The sequence below is a fragment of the Channa argus genome, unplaced genomic scaffold (assembly GCF_033026475.1).
Source record: "Channa argus isolate prfri unplaced genomic scaffold, Channa argus male v1.0 Contig092, whole genome shotgun sequence".
NCBI lineage: Eukaryota > Metazoa > Chordata > Actinopteri > Anabantiformes > Channidae > Channa > Channa argus.
This window is the reverse complement of record NW_027125311.1, coordinates 34,857-56,482: the sequence shown is the minus strand read 5'-3', so window position 1 is coordinate 56,482 and position 21,626 is coordinate 34,857. Positions and strand designations below refer to the sequence as shown.

The 21,626-nt window shown below is 44.9% G+C and overlaps 14 pseudogenes; all 14 read left to right on the top strand.

The window, feature by feature from the left end:
- Positions 1-882: 882 nt before the first annotated feature.
- Positions 883-1,001, top strand: LOC137120962 (5S ribosomal RNA; annotated as a pseudogene).
- Positions 1,002-1,858: 857 nt separating this feature from the next.
- LOC137120952 (5S ribosomal RNA) lies at positions 1,859-1,977 on the top strand (annotated as a pseudogene).
- Positions 1,978-6,389: 4,412 nt separating this feature from the next.
- LOC137120969 (5S ribosomal RNA) lies at positions 6,390-6,508 on the top strand (annotated as a pseudogene).
- Positions 6,509-7,365: 857 nt separating this feature from the next.
- LOC137120951 (5S ribosomal RNA) lies at positions 7,366-7,484 on the top strand (annotated as a pseudogene).
- A 4,402-nt stretch (positions 7,485-11,886) lies between these two features.
- Positions 11,887-11,995, top strand: LOC137120980 (5S ribosomal RNA; annotated as a pseudogene).
- An 867-nt stretch (positions 11,996-12,862) lies between these two features.
- Positions 12,863-12,981, top strand: LOC137120950 (5S ribosomal RNA; annotated as a pseudogene).
- An 867-nt stretch (positions 12,982-13,848) lies between these two features.
- LOC137120949 (5S ribosomal RNA) lies at positions 13,849-13,967 on the top strand (annotated as a pseudogene).
- An 867-nt stretch (positions 13,968-14,834) lies between these two features.
- LOC137120948 (5S ribosomal RNA) lies at positions 14,835-14,953 on the top strand (annotated as a pseudogene).
- An 857-nt stretch (positions 14,954-15,810) lies between these two features.
- LOC137120947 (5S ribosomal RNA) lies at positions 15,811-15,929 on the top strand (annotated as a pseudogene).
- Positions 15,930-16,796: 867 nt separating this feature from the next.
- LOC137120946 (5S ribosomal RNA) lies at positions 16,797-16,915 on the top strand (annotated as a pseudogene).
- An 867-nt stretch (positions 16,916-17,782) lies between these two features.
- LOC137120945 (5S ribosomal RNA) lies at positions 17,783-17,901 on the top strand (annotated as a pseudogene).
- An 867-nt stretch (positions 17,902-18,768) lies between these two features.
- LOC137120981 (5S ribosomal RNA) lies at positions 18,769-18,887 on the top strand (annotated as a pseudogene).
- Positions 18,888-19,744: 857 nt separating this feature from the next.
- LOC137120978 (5S ribosomal RNA) lies at positions 19,745-19,863 on the top strand (annotated as a pseudogene).
- An 857-nt stretch (positions 19,864-20,720) lies between these two features.
- On the top strand, positions 20,721-20,839 carry LOC137120967 (5S ribosomal RNA; annotated as a pseudogene).
- Positions 20,840-21,626: the final 787 nt, after the last annotated feature.

Below are 21,626 nucleotides of genomic sequence, written 5' to 3'. Positions count from 1 at the left end.
GATGCTCTGCATCACTTCATCTAACTCACTCCAGAATTTCTCCTTCTCTTCTAACTCACATCCTACCTGTGGGGCATAACCACTCACAACATTGAACATCACCCCTTCAACTTCCAGCTTCAGACTCATCAACCTGTCTGATACTCTTTTCACCTCTAGAACATTCCTCACAAAATCCTCTTTCAATATAACTCCTACTCCATTTCTCTTCCTATCTGACCCATGGTAAAACAACTTGAACCCTGCTCCTAAGCTTCTAGCCTTGCTACCTTTCCACCTGGTCTCCTGGACACACAGTATGTCCACCTTCCTTCTCTGCATCATGTCGATCAACTCCCTAGCCTTCCCTGTCATAGTACCAACATTCAAAGTCCCTACTGTCAGTCCTACATTCTTAGCTTTCCTCTTCTCTCTTTGCCTACGAACACACCTTCCTCCTCTTCTTCTTCGTCTTCGACCAACAGTAGTCCAATTTCCACCGGTACCCTGTAAGTCAACAGCACAGTTGGTTAGCGACTGTCTTTTGGTTTGTTTATTTCTATCAGGCTAGCTAGCACTTTCTGTGGGAAATGGCTTATTTTGTTTATTATGTTGGCCTTGGTTCGCCCTGAGTTGTAGTGTCATGTTTTGTTTGACACTTTCTTTCGTTTAAAATAAATATCATTCTGTTGGAACATCTCGATCCTGGATTTTGGTTTGGGGATCGGAGAGGGAACATGCTAATTTATCTTTGTATGTTGCACCCTGACCCCCTAGACAGGGGCGTAACAGACCAGTACAGTTATAGTACTTTGTACTTTGCCACATTTATCTTCTTCTTAGCAAGTGTCATGCATTCTGCTTCTCCAGCGTTTTTAAGAGCTGTTGATGATGTCAAATGCAGCTTACGGCCACACCGCTTTCTAAGCGCCCGATCTCGTCAGATCTCGGCAGCTAAATAGAGCCGGGCCTGGTTAGTACTTGGTAGGAAGACCGCCTGGGAATACCAGGTGCTGTAAGCGTTTTTGCTTGGGTTTACGGGCAGCACAAGCTGGTGTTACTGCCTATTTCTTCATAGAAATTGTTCTATATTTTCATCAAATTTTGTTCTTTCATTGCTGTTTTGCTACTTTATTGGTTTGTCAACCATCGTGCTTCATTACTAGTAGACCATGTTACGGTCCTGGCCATATGTGTTGTTTTTATTTTGTTGTTCTTATAGGTGCCCTGCCTGATTGGCCGGATTTGGGGGAAGTACAGGAAGCTGATTGGTCCATCCTACACTTCCTGGAGTTTTAAAAGTACGGTTCCCAACAGCTAGCGAGGCTCTTTCTGGCAGCAGCACCTGTTTGCTGTTCTTGCTTTCCAAACCTTATTTAGCATTTTTGAATTGTTAGGTTTTGTGCCGTGGTTTTGTTTATAAATTGTATATTTTGTAAATAGTATTAAATCTGTAGGGGTGAACTGCCATTTTCTTTGGACTGTTTTCACATTAGGGAGTTAGGGTTAGCGACTGTCTTTTGGTTTGTTTATTTCTATCAGGCTAGCTAGCACTTTCTGTGGGAAATGGCTTATTTTGTTTATTATGTTGGCCTTGGTTCGCCCTGAGTTGTAGTGTCATGTTTTGTTTGACACTTTCTTTCGTTTAAAATAAATATCATTCTGTTGGAACATCTCGATCCTGGATTTTGGTTTGGGGATCGGAGAGGGAACATGCTAATTTATCTTTGTATGTTGCACCCTGACCCCCTAGACAGGGGCGTAACAGACCAGTACAGTTATAGTACTTTGTACTTTGCCACATTTATCTTCTTCTTAGCAAGTGTCATGCATTCTGCTTCTCCAGCGTTTTTAAGAGCTGTTGATGATGTCAAATGCAGCTTACGGCCACACCGCTCTCTAAGCGCCCGATCTCGTCCGATCTCGGCAGCCAAATAGAGCCGGGCCTGGTTAGTACTTGGTAGGAAGACCGCCTGGGAATACCAGGTGCTGTAAGCTTTTTTGCTTGGGTTTACGGGCAGCACAAGCTGGTGTTACTGCCTATTTATTCATAGAAATTGTTCTATATTTTCATCAAATTTTGTTCTTTCATTGCTGTTTTGCTACTTTATTGGTTTGCCAACCATCGTGCTTCATTACTAGTAGACCATGTTACGGTCCTGGCCATATGTGTTGTTTTTATTTTCTTGTTCTTATAGGTGCCCTGCCTGATTGGCCGGATTGGGGGGCAGTACAGGAAGCTGATTGGTCCATCCTACACTTCCTGGAGTTTTAAAAGTACGGTTCCCAACAGCTAGCGAGGCTCTTTCTGGCATCAGCACCTGTTTGCTGTTCTTGGTTTCCAAACCTTATTTAGCATTTTTGAATTGTTAGGTTTTGTGCCGTGGTTTTGTTTATAAATTGTATATTTTGTAAATAGTATTAAATCTGTAGGGGTGGACTGCCATTTTCTTTTGATTGTTTTCTCTTGTTTTCACATTAGGGAGTTAGGGTTAGCGACTGTCTTTTGGTTTGTTTATTTCTATCAGGCTAGCTAGCACTTTCTGTGGGAAATGGCTTATTTTGTTTATTATGTTGGCCTTGGTTCGCCCTGAGTTGTAGTGTCATGTTTTGTTTGACACTTTCTTTCGTTTAAAATAAATATCATTCTGTTGGAACATCTCGATCCTGGATTTTGGTTTGGGGATCGGAGAGGGAACATGCTAATTTATCTTTGTATGTTGCACCCTGACCCCCTAGTCAAGTCAAGTGGCTTTTATTGTCATTTCTACTATACACAGTTGTTCACAGTACACAGTTGAAACGAGATAACGTTCCTCCAAGAACCAAGGTGCTACAAACAACACAAGTTATAATAAAGTGCATCGAGTGCAACCAAGTGCAAACAGTGCAGACGAAAAAACAGTACAGACGTACAGTGTAGACAGACAACACAAGTAACACAGGACAGGACACAAGACACAAGACCCAAGACAGTGCCGACCAGTAAACCTACTGTATACTATTTTACAGTACAGTACAGTTCAGTTAAGTGTGCTAGGGGTGTTAAAAAAAAGAGCAGCATGTAAACGGTATAGTGCATTTAAATGTCCAGCATGTAAAAAAAGTGCAATTGCATTGGAATGTGCAAAAAAAAACAGCAGGTAAACAGTGTAGTGCAGTAAATGTAGAATGATAAAAGTAAATAAATAATAAATAAGTGGTGGTGGAATGAGATGAGTAGTGAGTGATGAGAATGTGCTGAGTTCGGTTTGCAGTGTGTTTAAGTTCTATTTCAGTTCTGTGTGTTGAGGAGCCTGATGGCTTGTGGGAAAAAACTGTTGCATAGTCTGGATGTGGTGGCCCGAATGCTTCGGAACCTCTTTCCTGATGGCAGGAGTGTGAAGAGTGTGTGTGATGGGTGTGTGCGGTCGTCCACAATGCTGTTGGCTTTGCGGATGCAGCGTGTGGTGTAAATGTGCATGATAGAGGGCAGAGAGACTCCGATGATCTTCTCAGCTGTCCTCACTATCCTCTGTAGGGTCTTGCGATCCGCGACGGTGCAGTTCCCAAACCAGGCAGTGATGCAGCTGCTCAGGATGCTCTCAATGGTCCCTCTGTAGAACATGGTCAGGATGGGGGGAGGGAGATGGGCTTTCCTCAGCCTTCTCAGGAAGTAGAGACGCTGCTGGGCCTTCTTGGTGATGGAGCTGGTGTTGACTGACCAGGTGAGGTTGTCCGCCAGATGAACACCAAGGAATTTGGTGCTCTTGACTATCTCCACTGAGGATCCATCGATGATCAATGGAGAATGGTCACCCTGTGCTCTCCTGAAGTCCACAACCATCTCTTTAGTTTTGTCAACGTTCAGAGACAGGTTGTTTGCTCCACACCAGGCTGTTAATCGTTGCACCTCCTCTCTGTAGGCTGACTCGTCGTTCTTGCTGATTAAACCCACCACGGTCGTGTCATCAGCAAACTTGACTATGTGGTTTGAGCTGTGCATTGCTACACAGTCGTGCGTCAGCAGAGTGAACAGCAGAGGGCTGAGCACACAGCCCTGAGGGGCTCCAGTGCTCAGTGTGGTGGTGCTGGAGATGTTGTTCCCGATCCGGACTGACTGGGGTCTCCCAGTCAGGAAGTCCAGAATCCAGTTGCAGAGGGAGGTGTTCAGGCCCAGTATGCTCAATTTCTCAGTCAGGTGCTGAGGGATGATTGTGTTGAATGCTGAGCTGAAGTCAATGAACAGCATTCGTACGTATGAGTCCTTACTGTCCAGGTGGGTGAGGGCCAGATGGAGGGTCGTGGAGATGGCATCGTCCGTGGAACGATTTGGACGATACGCAAACTGCATGGGGTCCAGGGAGGTTGGAAGTTGGGTCTTAATGTGCCTCATGACGAGCCTCTCGAAGCACTTCATCACGATGGGTGTGAGCGCGACGGGACGGTAGTCATTGAGGCAGGAGACAGTAGACTTCTTAGGCACAGGCACGATGGTCGTTGCCTTGAGGCACGTAGGAACAACGTTGCTGCTCAGGGAGATGTTGAAGATGTCTGTGAAGACATCCGCTAGCTGTTCTGCGCACTCCCTGAGCACTCTGCCAGGAATGTTGTCTGGTCCAGCAGACTTCCGTGGGTTAACTCTGCATAGAGTTTTCCTCACTTCAGCTGTGGTTAGACAGAGCACCTGGTCACTGGGAGGTGGAGTGGACTTCCTCGCCTTCACGTTGTTCTGTGCCTCAAACCGGGCGTAGAAGTGGTTCAGCGCATCTGGGAGGGAGGCGTCGCGGTCACAATCAGGTGAAGTTGTCTTGTAGTTCGTGATCGCCTGGATGCCCTGCCACATGCGCCGGGTGTCTCCGCTGTCTTCGAAGTGGTCGTGGATTTTCTTTGAGTGTGCGCGCTTTGCCTCTCTAATGGCACGGGACAGTTTGGCCCTTGCTGTTCTCAAGGCCGTCTTGTCCCCTGTTCTGAAGGCAGCGTCTCTTTGTTTCAGCAGCGCACACACATTGGCATTTATCCACGGCTTCCTGTTGGAGCGTGTAGTGATGGTCTTGGAGATGGTCACATCGTCAACGCACTTGCTGATGTAGCTGGTTACTGTTGACGTGTATTCCTCCAAGTTGATGGAATCGCCGTTGGTTGCGGCCTCCCTAAACATGTCCCAGTCAGTGCACTCAAAACAGTCTTGAAGAGCAGAAGTAGCTCCTGCTGGCCAGGTTTTCACCTGTTTCAGAACCGGTTTAGAGCGTCTGACGAGCGGTCTGTATGCTGGAATTAGCATAACCGAGATGTGGTCTGAGTAGCCGAGATGGGGGCGGGGCTCCGCACGATACGCGCCGGGGATGTTTGTGTAAACAAGATCCAGCGTGTTCCCTCCTCTCGTTGCAAAGTCCACATGCTGATGAAGTTTAGGGAGCACAGTCCTGAGATTCGCATGGTTGAAATCTCCGGCAATAATAAACAGTCCGTCGGGGTGAGCGTTCTGCAGGTCGCTAATAGCACCGTAGAGTTCACACAGTGCCTCCTTAGCATTAGCGCTGGGGGGAATGTACACTCCGACAATGAAAACAGTGGTGAATTCCCGTGGTAAATAGAACGGTCTGCATCTAACAGTCACAAACTCCACTAGCGATGAGCAGAAACGTGAGACAAGCACAGAGTTCTTGCACCACTCCGTGTTGATGTAAACACACACGCCACCACCGCGAGTCTTACCGCACAGAGCAGCGTTTCTGTCGGCGCGAAACACAGTTAGCCCGTCTAGCTGGATGGCGGCTTCCGGAACTCTGTCACTGAGCCACGTCTCCGTGAAAACAAAGATGCAGCAGTCTCTGAATTCTCGCCGCGTGGTCCGCTGGAGTCGGATGTAGTCTAGTTTATTGTCCAGGGAGCAGACGTTGGAGAGGAGAATGGACGGTAGAGCCGGCCGGCTAGGGTTAGCATTTAGCCTAGCACGGACACCCGCCCGCTTGCCTCGCTTCCGCTTCCTCGAGCAGCGCTTCCGACGTCCCCTCACCTGGCCACCGGCGTCAGGTGACACCGAGGGCTGGGGGCCTGGTATTTGTCGCTGGGGTCGTAGCAAGCCGAGGTCGCGAAGGTTACCAATTACTTCCTCGTGCAGATTATTGTATGTATGAACCCTGTGCCGCAGCAATGTCTGGCGGTCGTAAACATGAACACAGCTGACTGTGGTGTCCATGTACTGTAAAGGGTCTGGCTAAATACGGCAAAAACACCATTTGTTGGATCCGGAGAGGCCGCTGCGAGCTACTGCCGCGCCGCCATCTTGTTCCACAGCCTAGACAGGGGCGTAACAGACCAGTACAGTTATAGTACTTTGTACTTTGCCACATTTATCTTCTTCTTAGCAAGTGTCATGCATTCTGCTTCTCCAGCGTTTTTAAGAGCTGTTGATGATGTCAAATGCAGCTTACGGCCACACTGCTCTCTAAGCGCCCGATCCCGTCCGATCTCGGCAGCCAAATAGGGCCGGGCCTTGTTAGTACTTGGTAGGAAGACCGCCTGGGAATACCACGTGCTGTAAGCTTCTTTGCTTGGGTTTACGGGCAGCACAAGCTGGTGTTACTGCCTATTTATTCATAGAAATTGTTCTATATTTTCATCAAATTTTGTTCTTTCATTGCTGTTTTGCTACTTTATTGGTTTGCCAACCATCGTGCTTCATTACTAGTAGACCATGTTACGGTCCTGGCCATATGTGTTGTTTTTATTTTGTTGTTCTTATAGGTGCCCTGCCTGATTGGCCGGATTGGGGGGCAGTACAGGAAGCTGATTGGTCCATCCTACACTTCCTGGAGTTTTAAAAGTACGGTTCCCAACAGCTAGCGAGGCTCTTTCTGGCATCAGCACCTGTTTGCTGTTCTTGGTTTCCAAACCTTATTTAGCATTTTTGAATTGTTAGGTTTTGTGCCGTGGTTTTGTTTATAAATTGTATATTTTGTAAATAGTATTAAATCTGTAGGGGTGAACTGCCATTTTCTTTGGACTGTTTTCACATTAGGGAGTTAGGGTTAGCGACTGTCTTTTGGTTTGTTTATTTCTATCAGGCTAGCTAGCACTTTCTGTGGGAAATGGCTTATTTTGTTTATTATGTTGGCCTTGGTTTGCCCTGAGTTGTAGTGTCATGTTTTGTTTGACACTTTCTTTCGTTTAAAATAAATATCATTCTGTTGGAACATCTCGATCCTGGATTTTGGTTTGGGGATTGGAGAGGGAACATGCTAATTTATCTTTGTATGTTGCACCCTGACCCCCTAGACAAGGGCGTAACAGACCAGTACAGTTATAGTACTTTGTACTTTGCCACATTTATCTTCTTCTTAGCAAGTGTCATGCATTCTGCTTCTCCAGCGTTTTTAAGAGCTGTTGATGATGTCAAATGCAGCTTACGGCCACACCGCTCTCTAAGCGCCCGATCTCGTCCGATCTCGGCAGCCAAATAGAGCCGGGCCTGGTTAGTACTTGGTAGGAAGACCGCCTGGGAATACCAGGTGCTGTAAGCTTTTTTGCTTGGGTTTACGGGCAGCACAAGCTGGTGTTACTGCCTATTTATTCATAGAAATTGTTCTATATTTTCATCAAATTTTGTTCTGTCATTGCTGTTTTGCTACTTTATTGGTTTGCCAACCATCGTGCTTCATTACTAGTAGACCATGTTACGGTCCTGGCCATATGTGTTGTTTTTATTTTCTTGTTCTTATAGGTGCCCTGCCTGATTGGCCGGATTGGGGGGCAGTACAGGAAGCTGATTGGTCCATCCTACACTTCCTGGAGTTTTAAAAGTACGGTTCCCAACAGCTAGCGAGGCTCTTTCTGGCATCAGCACCTGTTTGCTGTTCTTGGTTTCCAAACCTTATTTAGCATTTTTGAATTGTTAGGTTTTGTGCCGTGGTTTTGTTTATAAATTGTATATTTTATAAATAGTATTAAATCTGTAGGGGTGAACTGCCATTTTCTTTGGACTGTTTTCACATTAGGGAGTTAGGGTTAGCGACTGTCTTTTGGTTTGTTTATTTCTATCAGGCTAGCTAGCACTTTCTTTGGGAAATGGCTTATTTCGTTTATTATGTTGGCCTTGGTTCGCCCTGAGTTGTAGTGTCATGTTTTGTTTGACACTTTCTTTCGTTTAAAATAAATATCATTCTGTTGGAACATCTCGATCCTGGATTTTGGTTTGGGGATCGGAGAGGGAACATGCTAATTTATCTTTGTATGTTGCACCCTGACCCCCTAGTCAAGTCAAGTGGCTTTTATTGTCATTTCTACTATACACAGTTGTTCACAGTACACAGTTGAAACGAGATAACGTTCCTCCAAGAACCAAGGTGCTACAAACAACACAAGTTATAATAAAGTGCATCGAGTGCAACCAAGTGCAAACAGTGCAGACGAAAAAACAGTACAGACGTACAGTGTAGACAGACAACACAAGTAACACAGGACAGGACACAAGACACAAGACCCAAGACAGTGCCGACCAGTAAACCTACTGTATACTATTTTACAGTACAGTACAGTTCAGTTAAGTGTGCTAGGGGTGTTAAAAAAAAGAGCAGCATGTAAACGGTATAGTGCATTTAAATGTCCAGCATGTAAAAAAAGTGCAATTGCATTGGAATATGCAAAAAAAAACAGCAGGTAAACAGTGTAGTGCAGTAAATGTAGAATGATAAAAGTAAATAAATAATAAATAAGTGGTGGTGGAATGAGATGAGTAGTGAGTGATGAGAATGTGCTGAGTTCGGTTTGCAGTGTGTTTAAGTTCTATTTCAGTTCTGTGTGTTGAGGAGCCTGATGGCTTGTGGGAAAAAACTGTTGCATAGTCTGGATGTGGTGGCCCGAATGCTTCGGAACCTCTTTCCTGATGGCAGGAGTGTGAAAAGTGTGTGTGATGGGTGTGTGCGGTCGTCCACAATGCGGTTGGCTTTGCGGATGCAGCGTGTGGTGTAAATGTGCATGATAGAGGGCAGAGAGACTCCGATGATCTTCTCAGCTGTCCTCACTATCCTCTGTAGGGTCTTGCGATCCGCGACGGTGCAGTTCCCAAACCAGGCAGTGATGCAGCTGCTCAGGATGCTCTCAATGGTCCCTCTGTAGAACATGGTCAGGATGGGGGGAGGGAGATGGGCTTTCCTCAGCCTTCTCAGGAAGTAGAGACGCTGCTGGGCCTTCTTGGTGATGGAGCTGGTGTTGACTGACCAGGTGAGGTTGTCCGCCAGATGAACACCAAGGAATTTGGTGCTCTTGACTATCTCCACTGAGGATCCATCGATGATCAATGGAGAATGGTCACCCTGTGCTCTCCTGAAGTCCACAACCATCTCTTTAGTTTTGTCAACGTTCAGAGACAGGTTGTTTGCTCCACACCAGGCTGTTAATCGTTGCACCTCCTCTCTGTAGGCTGACTCGTCGTTCTTGCTGATTAAACCCACCACGGTCGTGTCATCAGCAAACTTGACTATGTGGTTTGAGCTGTGCATTGCTACACAGTCTGGCGTCAGCAGAGTGAACAGCAGAGGGCTGAGCACACAGCCCTGAGGGGCTCCAGTGCTCAGTGTGGTGGTGCTGGAGATGTTGTTCCCGATCCGGACTGACTGGGGTCTCCCAGTCAGGAAGTCCAGAATCCAGTTGCAGAGGGAGGTGTTCAGGCCCAGTATGCTCAATTTCTCAGTCAGGTGCTGAGGGATGATTGTGTTGAATGCTGAGCTGAAGTCAATGAACAGCATTCGTACGTATGAGTCCTTACTGTCCAGGTGGGTGAGGGCCAGATGGAGGGTCGTGGAGATGGCATCGTCCGTGGAACGATTTGGACGATACGCAAACTGCATGGGGTCCAGGGAGGTTGGGAGTTGGGTCTTAATGTGCCTCATGACGAGCCTCTCGAAGCACTTCATCACGATGGGTGTGAGCGCGACGGGACGGTAGTCATTGAGGCAGGAGACAGTAGACTTCTTAGGTACAGGCACGATGGTTGTTGCCTTGAGGCACGTAGGAACAACGTTGCTGCTCAGGGAGATGTTGAAGATGTCTGTGAAGACATCCGCTAGCTGTTCTGCGCACTCCCTGAGCACTCTGCCAGGAATGTTGTCTGGTCCAGCAGACTTCCGTGGGTTAACTCTGCATAGAGTTTTCCTCACTTCAGCTGTGGTTAGACAGAGCACCTGGTCACTGGGAGGTGGAGTGGACTTCCTCGCCTTCACGTTGTTCTGTGCCTCAAACCGGGCGTAGAAGTGGTTCAGCGCATCTGGGAGGGAGGCGTCGCGGTCACAATCAGGTGAAGTTGTCTTGTAGTTCGTGATCGCCTGGATGCCCTGCCACATGCGCCGGGTGTCTCCGCTGTCTTCGAAGTGGTCGTGGATTTTCTTTGAGTGTGCGCGCTTTGCCTCTCTAATGGCACGGGACAGTTTGGCCCTTGCTGTTCTCAAGGCCGTCTTGTCCCCTGTTCTGAAGGCAGCGTCTCTTTGTTTCAGCAGCGCACACACATTGGCATTTATCCACGGCTTCCTGTTGGAGCGTGTAGTGATGGTCTTGGAGATGGTCACATCGTCAACGCACTTGCTGATGTAGCTGGTTACTGTTGACGTGTATTCCTCCAAGTTGATGGAATCGCCGTTGGTTGCGGCCTCCCTAAACATGTCCCAGTCAGTGCACTCAAAACAGTCTTGAAGAGCAGAAGTAGCTCCTGCTGGCCAGGTTTTCACCTGTTTCAGAACCGGTTTAGAGCGTCTGACGAGCGGTCTGTATGCTGGAATTAGCATAACCGAGATGTGGTCTGAGTAGCCGAGATGGGGGCGGGGCTCCGCACGATACGCGCCGGGGATGTTTGTGTAAACAAGATCCAGCGTGTTCCCTCCTCTCGTTGCAAAGTCCACATGCTGATGAAGTTTAGGGAGCACAGTCCTGAGATTCGCATGGTTGAAATCTCCGGCAATAATAAACAGTCCGTCGGGGTGAGCGTTCTGCAGGTCGCTAATAGCACCGTAGAGTTCACACAGTGCCTCCTTAGCATTAGCGCTGGGGGGAATGTACACTCCGACAATGAAAACAGTGGTGAATTCCCGTGGTAAATAGAACGGTCTGCATCTAACAGTCACAAACTCCACTAGCGATGAGCAGAAACGTGAGACAAGCACAGAGTTCTTGCACCACTCCGTGTTGATGTAAACACACACGCCACCACCGCGAGTCTTACCGCACAGAGCAGCGTTTCTGTCGGCGCGAAACACGGTTAGCCCGTCTAGCTGGATGGCGGCTTCCGGAACTCTGTCACTGAGCCACGTCTCCGTGAAAACAAAGATGCAGCAGTCTCTGAATTCTCGCGGCGTGGTCCGCTGGAGTCGGATGTAGTCTAGTTTATTGTCCAGGGAGCAGACGTTGGAGAGGAGAATGGACGGTAGAGCCGGCCGGCTAGGGTTAGCATTTAGCCTAGCACGGACACCCGCCCGCTTGCCGCGCTTCCGCTTCCTCGAGCAGCGCTTCCGACGTCCCCTCACCTGGCCACCGGCGTCAGGTGACACCGAGGGCTGGGGGCCTGGTATTTGTCGCTGGGGTCGTAGCAAGCCGAGGTCGCGAAGGTTACCAATTACTTCCTCGTGCAGATTATTGTATGTATGAACCCTGTGCCGCAGCAATGTCTGGTGGTCGTAAACATGAACACAGCTGACTGTGGTGTCCATGTACTGTAAAGGGTCTGGCTAAATACGGCAAAAACACCATTTGTTGGATCCGGAGAGGCCGCTGCGAGCTACTGCCGCGCCGCCATCTTGTTCCACAGCCTAGACAGGGGCGTAACAGACCAGTACAGTTATAGTACTTTGTACTTTGCCACATTTATCTTCTTCTTAGCAAGTGTCATGCATTCTGCTTCTCCAGCGTTTTTAAGAGCTGTTGATGATGTCAAATGCACCTTACGGCCACACCGCTCTCTAAGCGCCCGATCTCGGCAGCCAAATAGAGCTGGGCCTGGTTAGTACTTGGTAGGAAAACCGCCTGGGAATACCAGGTGCTGTAAGCTTTTTTGCTTGGGTTTACGGGCAGCAGTAGCTGGTGTTACTGCCTATTTATTCATACAAATTGTTCTATATTTTCATCAAATTTTGTTCTGTCATTGCTGTTTTGCTACTTTATTGGTCTGTCAACCATCGTGCTTCATTACTAGTAGACCATGTTACGGTCCTGGCCATATGTGTTGTTTTTATTTTGTTGTTCTTATAGGTGCCCTGCCTGATTGGCCGGATTTGGGGGAAGTACAGGAAGCTGATTGGTCCATCCTACACTTCCTGGAGTTTTAAAAGTACGGTTCCCAACAGCTAGCGAGGCTCTTTCTGGCATCAGCACCTGTTTGCTGTTCTTGGTTTCCAAACCTTATTTAGCATTTTTGAATTGTTAGGTTTTGTGCCGTGGTTTTGTTTATAAATTGTATATTTTGTAAATAGTATTAAATCTGTAGTGGTGAACAGCCATTTTCTTTTGATTGTTTTCTCTTGTTTTCACATTAGGGAGTTAGGGTTAGCGACTGTCTTTTGGTTTGTTTATTTCTATCAGGCTAGCTAGCACTTTCTGTGGGAAATGGCTTATTTTGTTTATTATGTTGGCCTTGGTTCGCCCTGAGTTGTAGTGTCATGTTTTGTTTGACACTTTCTTTCGTTTAAAATAAATATCATTCTGTTGGAACATCTCGATCCTGGATTTTGGTTTGGGGATCGGAGAGGGAACATGCTAATTTATCTTTGTATGTTGCACCCTGACCCCCTAGACAGGGGCGTAACAGACCAGTACAGTTATAGTACTTTGTACTTTGCCACATTTATCTTCTTCTTAGCAAGTGTCATGCATTCTGCTTCTCCAGCGTTTTTAAGAGCTGTTGATGATGTTAAATGCAGCTTACGGCCACACCGCTCTCTAAGCGCCCGATCTCGTCCGATCTCGGCAGCCAAATAGAGCCGGGCCTGGTTAGTACTTGGTAGGAAGACCGCCTGGGAATACCAGGTGCTGTAAGCTTTTTTGCTTGGGTTTACGGGCAGCACAAGCTGGTGTTACTGCCTATTTATTCATAGAAATTGTTCTATATTTTCATCAAATTTTGTTCTTTCATTGCTGTTTTGCTACTTTATTGGTTTGTCAACCATCGTGCTTCATTACTATTAGACCATGTTACGGTCCTGGCCATATATGTTGTTTTTATTTTGTTGTTCTTATAGGTGCCCTGCCTGATTGGCCGGATTTGGGGGAAGTACAGGAAGCTGATTGGTCCATCCTACACTTCCTGGAGTTTTAAAAGTACGGTTCCCAACAGCTAGCGAGGCTCTTTCTGGCATCAGCACCTGTTTGCTGTTCTTGGTTTCCAAACCTTATTTAGCATTTTTGAATTGTTAGGTTTTGTGCCGTGGTTTTGTTTATAAATTGTATATTTTGTAAATAGTATTAAATCTGTAGGGGTGGACTGCCATTTTCTTTTGATTGTTTTCTCTTGTTTTCACATTAGGGAGTTAGGGTTAGCGACTGTCTTTTGGTTTGTTTATTTCTATCAGGCTAGCTAGCACTTTCTGTGGGAAATGGCTTATTTTGTTTATTATGTTGGCCTTGGTTCGCCCTGAGTTGTAGTGTCATGTTTTGTTTGACACTTTCTTTCGTTTAAAATAAATATCATTCTGTTGGAACATCTCGATCCTGGATTTTGGTTTGGGGATCGGAGAGGGAACATGCTAATTTATCTTTGTATGTTGCACCCTGACCCCCTAGACAAGGGCGTAAGAGACCAGTACAGTTATAGTACTTTGTACTTTGCCACATTTATCTTCTTCTTAGCAAGTGTCATGCATTCTGCTTCTCCAGCGTTTTTAAGAGCTGTTGATGATGTCAAATGCAGCTTACGGCCACACCGCTCTCTAAGCGCCCGATCTCGTCCGATCTCGGCAGCCAAATAGAGCCGGGCCTGGTTAGTACTTGGTAGGAAGACCGCCTGGGAATACCAGGTGCTGTAAGCTTTTTTGCTTGGGTTTACGGGCAGCACAAGCTGGTTTTACTGCCTATTTATTCATAGAAATTGTTCTATATTTTCATCAAATTTTGTTCTTTCATTGCTCTTTTGCTACTTTATTGGTTTGTCAACCATCGTGCTTCATTACTAGTAGACCATGTTACGGTCCTGGCCATATGTGTTGTTTTTATTTTGTTGTTCTTATAGGTGCCCTTCCTGATTGGCCGGATTTGGGGGAAGTACAGGAAGCTGATTGGTCCATCCTACACTTCCTGGAGTTTTAAAAGTACGGTTCCCAACAGCTAGCGAGGCTCTTTCTGGCAGCAGCACCTGTTTTCTGTTCTTGCTTTCCAAACCTTATTTAGCATTTTTGAATTGTTAGGTTTTGTGCCGTGGTTTTGTTTATAAATTGTATATTTTGTAAATAGTATTAAATCTGTAGGGGTGGACTGCCATTTTCTTTTGATTGTTTTCTCTTGTTTTCACATTAGGGAGTTAGGGTTAGCGACTGTCTTTTGGTTTGTTTATTTCTATCAGGCTAGCTAGCACTTTCTGTGGGAAATGGCTTATTTTGTTTATTATGTTGGCCTTGGTTCGCCCTGAGTTGTAGTGTCATGTTTTGTTTGACACTTTCTTTCGTTTAAAATAAATATCATTCTGTTGGAACATCTCGATCCTGGATTTTGGTTTGGGGATCGGAGAGGGAACATGCTAATTTATCTTTGTATGTTGCACCCTGACCCCCTAGACAGGGGCGTAACAGACCAGTACAGTTATAGTACTTTGTACTTTGACACATTTATCTTCTTCTTAGCAAGTTTCATGCATTCTGCTTCTCTAGCGTTTTTAAGAGCTGTTGATGATGTCAACTGCAGCTTACGGCCACACCGCTCTCTAAGCGCCCGATCTCGTCCGATCTCGGCAGCCAAATAGAGCCGGGCCTGGTTAGTACTTGGTAGGAAGACCGCCTGGGAATACCAGGTGCTGTAAGCTTTTTTGCTTGGGTTTACGGGCAGCACAAGCTGGTGTTACTGCCTATTTATTCATAGAAATTGTTCTATATTTTCATCAAATTTTGTTCTTTCATTGCTGTTTTGCTACTTTATTGGTTTGTCAACCATCGTGCTTCATTACTAGTAGACCATGTTACGGTCCTGGCCATATGTGTTGTTTTTATTTTGTTGTTCTTATAGGTGCCCTGCCTGATTGGCCGGATTTGGGGGAAGTACAGGAAGCTGATTGGTCCATCCTACACTTCCTGGAGTTTTAAAAGTACGGTTCCCAACAGCTAGCGAGGCTCTTTCTGGCATCAGCACCTGTTTGCTGTTCTTGGTTTCCAAACCTTATTTAGCATTTTTGAATTGTTAGGTTTTGTGCCGTGGTTTTGTTTATAAATTGTATATTTTGTAAATGGTATTAAATCTGTAGGGGTGAACTGCCATTTTCTTTGGACTGTTTTCACATTAGGGAGTTAGGGTTAGCGACTGTCTTTTGGTTTGTTTATTTCTATCAGGCTAGCTAGCACTTTCTGTGGGAAATGGCTTATTTTGTTTATTATGTTGGCCTTGGTTCGCCCTGAGTTGTAGTGTCATGTTTTGTTTGACACTTTCTTTCGTTTAAAATAAATATCATTCTGTTGGAACATCTCGATCCTGGATTTTGGTTTGGGGATCGGAGAGGGAACATGCTAATTTATCTTTGTATGTTGCACCCTGACCCCCTAGACAGGGGCGTAACAGACCAGTACAGTTATAGTACTTTGTACTTTGCCACATTTATCTTCTTCTTAGCAAGTGTCATGCATTCTGCTTCTCCAGCGTTTTTAAGAGCTGTTGATGATGTCAAATGCAGCTTACGGCCACACCGCTCTCTAAGCGCCCGATCTCGTCCGATCTCGGCAGCCAAATAGAGCCGGGCCTGGTTAGTACTTGGTAGGAAGACCGCCTGGGAATACCAGGTGCTGTAAGCTTTTTTGCTTGGGTTTACGGGCAGCACAAGCTGGTTTTACTGCCTATTTATTCATAGAAATTGTTCTATATTTTCATCAAATTTTGTTCTTTCATTGCTGTTTTGCTACTTTATTGGTTTGTCAACCATCGTGCTTCATTACTAGTAGACCATGTTACGGTCCTGGCCATATGTGTTGTTTTTATTTTGTTGTTCTTATAGGTGCCCTGCCTGATTGGCCGGATTTGGGGGAAGTACAGGAAGCTGATTGGTCCATCCTACACTTCCTGGAGTTTTAAAAGTACGGTTCCCAACAGCTAGCGAGGCTCTTTCTGGCATCAGCACCTGTTTGCTGTTCTTGGTTTCCAAACCTTATTTAGCATTTTTGAATTGTTAGGTTTTGTGCCGTGGTTTTGTTTATAAATTGTATATTTTGTAAATAGTATTAAATCTGTAGTGGTGAACAGCCATTTTCTTTTGATTGTTTTCTCTTGTTTTCACATTAGGGAGTTAGGGTTAGCGACTGTCTTTTGGTTTGTTTATTTCTATCAGGCTAGCTAGCACTTTCTGTGGGAAATGGCTTATTTTGTTTATTATGTTGGCCTTGGTTCGCCCTGAGTTGTAGTGTCATGTTTTGTTTGACACTTTCTTTCGTTTAAAATAAATATCATTCTGTTGGAACATCTCGATCCTGGATTTTGGTTTGGGGATCGGAGAGGGAACATGCTAATTTATCTTTGTATGTTGCACCCTGACCCCCTAGACAGGGGCGTAACAGACCAGTACAGTTATAGTACTTTGTACTTTGCCACATTTATCTTCTTCTTAGCAAGTGTCATGCATTCTGCTTCTCCAGCGTTTTTAAGAGCTGTTGATGATGTTAAATGCAGCTTACGGCCACACCGCTCTCTAAGCGCCCGATCTCGTCCGATCTCGGCAGCCAAATAGAGCCGGGCCTGGTTAGTACTTGGTAGGAAGACCGCCTGGGAATACCAGGTGCTGTAAGCTTTTTTGCTTGGGTTTACGGGCAGCACAAGCTGGTGTTACTGCCTATTTATTCATAGAAATTGTTCTATATTTTCATCAAATTTTGTTCTTTCATTGCTGTTTTGCTACTTTATTGGTTTGTCAACCATCGTGCTTCATTACTATTAGACCATGTTACGGTCCTGGCCATATATGTTGTTTTTATTTTGTTGTTCTTATAGGTGCCCTGCCTGATTGGCCGGATTTGGGGGAAGTACAGGAAGCTGATTGGTCCATCCTACACTTCCTGGAGTTTTAAAAGTACGGTTCCCAACAGCTAGCGAGGCTCTTTCTGGCATCAGCACCTGTTTGCTGTTCTTGGTTTCCAAACCTTATTTAGCATTTTTGAATTGTTAGGTTTTGTGCCGTGGTTTTGTTTATAAATTGTATATTTTGTAAATAGTATTAAATCTGTAGGGGTGGACTGCCATTTTCTTTTGATTGTTTTCTCTTGTTTTCACATTAGGGAGTTAGGGTTAGCGACTGTCTTTTGGTTTGTTTATTTCTATCAGGCTAGCTAGCACTTTCTGTGGGAAATGGCTTATTTTGTTTATTATGTTGGCCTTGGTTCGCCCTGAGTTGTAGTGTCATGTTTTGTTTGACACTTTCTTTCGTTTAAAATAAATATCATTCTGTTGGAACATCTCGATCCTGGATTTTGGTTTGGGGATCGGAGAGGGAACATGCTAATTTATCTTTGTATGTTGCACCCTGACCCCCTAGACAAGGGCGTAAGAGACCAGTACAGTTATAGTACTTTGTACTTTGCCACATTTATCTTCTTCTTAGCAAGTGTCATGCATTCTGCTTCTCCAGCGTTTTTAAGAGCTGTTGATGATGTCAAATGCAGCTTACGGCCACACCGCTCTCTAAGCGCCCGATCTCGTCCGATCTCGGCAGCCAAATAGAGCCGGGCCTGGTTAGTACTTGGTAGGAAGACCGCCTGGGAATACCAGGTGCTGTAAGCTTTTTTGCTTGGGTTTACGGGCAGCACAAGCTGGTTTTACTGCCTATTTATTCATAGAAATTGTTCTATATTTTCATCAAATTTTGTTCTTTCATTGCTCTTTTGCTACTTTATTGGTTTGTCAACCATCGTGCTTCATTACTAGTAGACCATGTTACGGTCCTGGCCATATGTGTTGTTTTTATTTTGTTGTTCTTATAGGTGCCCTTCCTGATTGGCCGGATTTGGGGGAAGTACAGGAAGCTGATTGGTCCATCCTACACTTCCTGGAGTTTTAAAAGTACGGTTCCCAACAGCTAGCGAGGCTCTTTCTGGCAGCAGCACCTGTTTTCTGTTCTTGCTTTCCAAACCTTATTTAGCATTTTTGAATTGTTAGGTTTTGTGCCGTGGTTTTGTTTATAAATTGTATATTTTGTAAATAGTATTAAATCTGTAGGGGTGGACTGCCATTTTCTTTTGATTGTTTTCTCTTGTTTTCACATTAGGGAGTTAGGGTTAGCGACTGTCTTTTGGTTTGTTTATTTCTATCAGGCTAGCTAGCACTTTCTGTGGGAAATGGCTTATTTTGTTTATTATGTTGGCCTTGGTTCGCCCTGAGTTGTAGTGTCATGTTTTGTTTGACACTTTCTTTCGTTTAAAATAAATATCATTCTGTTGGAACATCTCGATCCTGGATTTTGGTTTGGGGATCGGAGAGGGAACATGCTAATTTATCTTTGTATGTTGCACCCTGACCCCCTAGACAGGGGCGTAACAGACCAGTACAGTTATAGTACTTTGTACTTTGACACATTTATCTTCTTCTTAGCAAGTTTCATGCATTCTGCTTCTCTAGCGTTTTTAAGAGCTGTTGATGATGTCAACTGCAGCTTACGGCCACACCGCTCTCTAAGCGCCCGATCTCGTCCGATCTCGGCAGCCAAATAGAGCCGGGCCTGGTTAGTACTTGGTAGGAAGACCGCCTGGGAATACCAGGTGCTGTAAGCTTTTTTGCTTGGGTTTACGGGCAGCACAAGCTGGTGTTACTGCCTATTTATTCATAGAAATTGTTCTATATTTTCATCAAATTTTGTTCTTTCATTGCTGTTTTGCTACTTTATTGGTTTGTCAACCATCGTGCTTCATTACTAGTAGACCATGTTACGGTCCTGGCCATATGTGTTGTTTTTATTTTGTTGTTCTTATAGGTGCCCTGCCTGATTGGCCGGATTTGGGGGAAGTACAGGAAGCTGATTGGTCCATCCTACACTTCCTGGAGTTTTAAAAGTACGGTTCCCAACAGCTAGCGAGGCTCTTTCTGGCATCAGCACCTGTTTGCTGTTCTTGGTTTCCAAACCTTATTTAGCATTTTTGAATTGTTAGGTTTTGTGCCGTGGTTTTGTTTATAAATTGTATATTTTGTAAATGGTATTAAATCTGTAGGGGTGAACTGCCATTTTCTTTGGACTGTTTTCACATTAGGGAGTTAGGGTTAGCGACTGTCTTTTGGTTTGTTTATTTCTATCAGGCTAGCTAGCACTTTCTGTGGGAAATGGCTTATTTTGTTTATTATGTTGGCCTTGGTTCGCCCTGAGTTGTAGTGTCATGTTTTGTTTGACACTTTCTTTCGTTTAAAATAAATATCATTCTGTTGGAACATCTCGATCCTGGATTTTGGTTTGGGGATCGGAGAGGGAACATGCTAATTTATCTTTGTATGTTGCACCCTGACCCCCTAGACAGGGGCGTAACAGACCAGTACAGTTATAGTACTTTGTACTTTGCCACATTTATCTTCTTCTTAGCAAGTGTCATGCATTCTGCTTCTCCAGCGTTTTTAAGAGCTGTTGATGATGTCAAATGCAGCTTACGGCCACACCGCTCTCTAAGCGCCCGATCTCGTCCGATCTCGGCAGCCAAATAGAGCCGGGCCTGGTTAGTACTTGGTAGGAAGACCGCCTGGGAATACCAGGTGCTGTAAGCTTTTTTGCTTGGGTTTACGGGCAGCACAAGCTGGTTTTACTGCCTATTTATTCATAGAAATTGTTCTATATTTTCATCAAATTTTGTTCTTTCATTGCTGTTTTGCTACTTTATTGGTTTGTCAACCATCGTGCTTCATTACTAGTAGACCATGTTACGGTCCTGGCCATATGTGTTGTTTTTATTTTCTTGTTCTTATAGGTGCCCTGCCTGATTGGCCGGATTGGGGGGCAGTACAGGAAGCTGATTGGTCCATCCTACACTTCCTGGAGTTTTAAAAGTACGGTTCCCAACAGCTAACGAGGCTCTTTCTGGCAGCAGCACCTGTTTGCTGTTCTTGGTTTCCAAACCTTATTTAGCATTTTTGAATTGTTAGGTTTTGTGCCGTGGTTTTGTTTATAAATTGTATATTTTGTAAATAGTATTAAATCTGTAGGGGTGAACTGCCATTTTCTTTGGACTGTTTTCACATTAGGGAGTTAGGGTTAGCGACTGTCTTTTGGTTTGTTTATTTCTATCAGGCTAGCTAGCACTTTCTGTGGGAAATGGCTTATTTTGTTTATTATGTTGGCCTTAGTTCGCCCTGAGTTGTAGTGTCATGTTTTGTTTGACACTTTCTTTCGTTTAAAATAAATATCATTCTGTTGGAACATCTCGATCCTGGATTTTGGTTTGGGGATCGGAGAGGGAACATGCTAATTTATCTTTGTATGTTGCACCCTGACCCCCTAGACAGGGGCGTAACAGACCAGTACAGTTATAGTACTTTGTACTTTGCCACATTTATCTTCTTCTTAGCAAGTGTCATGCATTCTGCTTCTCCAGCGTTTTTAAGAGCTGTTGATGATGTCAAATGCAGCTTACGGCCACACCGCTCTCTAAGCGCCCGATCTCGTCCGATCTCGGCAGCCAAATAGAGCCGGGCCTGGTTAGTACTTGGTAGGAAGACCGCCTGGGAATACCAGGTGCTGTAAGCTTTTTTGCTTGGGTTTACGGGCAGCACAAGCTGGTGTTACTGCCTATTTATTCATAGAAATTGTTCTATATTTTCATCAAATTTTGTTCTTTCATTGCTGTTTTGCTACTTTATTGGTTTGTCAACCATCGTGCTTCATTACTAGTAGACCATGTTACGGTCCTGGCCATATGTGTTGTTTTTATTTTGTTGTTCTTATAGGTGCCCTGCCTGATTGGCCGGATTTGGGGGAAGTACAGGAAGCTGATTGGTCCATCCTACACTTCCTGGAGTTTTAAAAGTACGGTTCCCAACAGCTAGCGAGGCTCTTTCTGGCATCAGCACCTGTTTGCTGTTCTTGGTTTCCAAACCTTATTTAGCATTTTTGAATTGTTAGGTTTTGTGCCGTGGTTTTGTTTATAAATTGTATATTTTATAAATAGTATTAAATCTGTAGGGGTGAACTGCCATTTTCTTTGGACTGTTTTCACATTAGGGAGTTAGGGTTAGCGACTGTCTTTTGGTTTGTTTATTTCTATCAGGCTAGCTAGCACTTTCTGTGGGAAATGGCTTATTTTGTTTATTATGTTGGCCTTGGTTCGCCCTGAGTTGTAGTGTCATGTTTTGTTTGACACTTTCTTTCGTTTAAAATAAATATCATTCTGTTGGAACATCTCGATCCTGGATTTTGGTTTGGGGATCGGAGAGGGAACATGCTAATTTATCTTTGTATGTTGCACCCTGACCCTCTAGAGAGGGGCGTAACAGACCAGTACAGTTATAGTACTTTGTACTTTGCCACATTTATC